The sequence below is a fragment of the Elephantulus edwardii genome, unplaced genomic scaffold (genome assembly GCF_000299155.1).
Source record: "Elephantulus edwardii isolate Elephantulus edwardi_28Jun2011 unplaced genomic scaffold, EleEdw1.0 scaffold00020, whole genome shotgun sequence".
NCBI lineage: Eukaryota > Metazoa > Chordata > Mammalia > Macroscelidea > Macroscelididae > Elephantulus > Elephantulus edwardii.
Window position 1 is genome coordinate 2301788 of NW_006399770.1, and position 1851 is coordinate 2303638.

General features: G+C 44.7%; 1 pseudogene; it reads right to left on the bottom strand.

The window, feature by feature from the left end:
• Positions 1-891: 891 nt before the first annotated feature.
• On the bottom strand, positions 892-1473 carry LOC102861809 (annotated as a pseudogene).
• Between the last annotated feature and the right edge of the window lie 378 nt (positions 1474-1851).

Consider the following 1851-nt stretch of genomic DNA (forward strand, 5'->3'; position numbering starts at 1 on the left):
CACTGGTAGGAAAATACCCCAAGAAAATGACAACTGAGATACAAATGGAGATTTGTACACCAATGTTCATAGCAGCCTTATTCATCATTTTAAGAACATGGAAGCAGCCCAAATGTCCAACCACCATTTAATGGATTCAGAAATTGTTGTACATTCACAAGATGGAATACCACACCACACCACACCCACAAGCAATGATTTTGAAAATTATTACAAAACATGGGAGGGATTGGAAAGCATTGTGCTGAGTGAACTAACTCAGCATCTTAACAACGAATACTGCATAAGACCATTATTGTAGAAAAAGAAAGATAATCCAGGAAAACATGTATTAGGATCCAAGGCAGGGAGAGTGGAAGCAGAAGGGTGATAATGGGCAGGGAGGTAATCATAGGGTCATATAACTTGGTGAGTGGACAGAGGGAATAAAGGAAATAGGAAAGATCTGTCTGGGATCTGGAAAGAGGGTAATGGTGGGCATAGTTCAGTGATGATTAATTTTAGAAAACATAATGAATGAGAATGATTGTGTGAAACACAATGTGAATGAACCATAGTGTGAAATACATTGTATATGAACTTTTTTTTTACTTTTAAAATATTTTAATATGAAAAAAATTTGAAACAGTTTAATTTTTTTTTTGTAAAAATAGGGTGGCCATAGATACTAACCCCACTTCCACCCCCCGCCACAGTCCTGAGTTGCACAGGAAGGCTGCAGAAGCATCTGACAGGAGCATGGACAAGAGGTCTAGCTTTGTAGCAGCTTCTGAGGAGGATCTCAGTCCAAGGGTAAGTTCAAGTCTACAGGAGACATGGCCAGGATGCCCTCCCAGCCCCTGGGCCTGGAGATCTAGGGCTAGAAGCTGGGTACATGTTCCACACTCAGCTTCATGGCCAGGGCCAGGCTGGCCAGGTGCTTCGGGGAAGGTGGTGACAAGGTGCATGCACGTGCAGGGCTGGGGCATGGATGGGCTCACACCTGGAGAAGAGCTCAGCTAGTCGGGTGAAGGAACCCATTGAGATCCAGGCCAGTTTGTGTTGCAGCTTCTGGTTGATGACTTCTGCCTCCTCTTCCAGTAAGACCACCAGTCTTCGCAATAGGGCTTTCTTCTCAGTGGGTGGGGGTCCCAGTAACTCTGGGCTAGGCGGTGCTTTTAGTTGCTCTTGGACCAGCTGCTCAAGCCGCTGAGCTACCAGAGTGTAGAAGTCTGCAGTAGCTGGGCCTGATTCTGAATCAGCAGGGGCGGAGAAACAGGTAGCAAGGCCGAGGGAACTCAGGGGAACAGCTCCTAGGCCCAGGAGGCAGGGGAGACATCTCCAAAGGTGACCCAGGAAATCTGTCGGTTGCTCCTGGGTGAGGGTCCTGGGGGAGGTAGGGTTGCGGGAACTAGCAGCCTCTCGCCACTTAAGGAAGGCTGCTAGAACCTTCAGCGTGTCCTCCCTGAGTCCCAGCTCCTCTTAGCCTCCCATGGGGGCACCTGTGAGTGGAGGCTGGGGCTGGCCCGAGGTCCTGCCTCCACCGGCACCTCCGTAGAATCTGCAAAAACTTTCGAAACACAATGTATATGAACTTTGTAAGCAAACCAACATAAAAGAATTTTTTTTTTTAAAAAATATGGTCCATAGTGCAACAATGAATGAGTGGAAGCCCAAAATCTCTGTAAATGTTTATGAAAATTAATAAAATATAATTATAGAAAAAAAAATATGGTCCATTAGTCCTCCAATAAATAAATAAATAAATAAATAAAACTCCAAACAACAAACCACAAACAAACAGAAAAATCTCATAGAAGAAGATAGGAAAAGGTTTGTAAATTCCTAAAGGTAATTTCAAAATGAACTTTC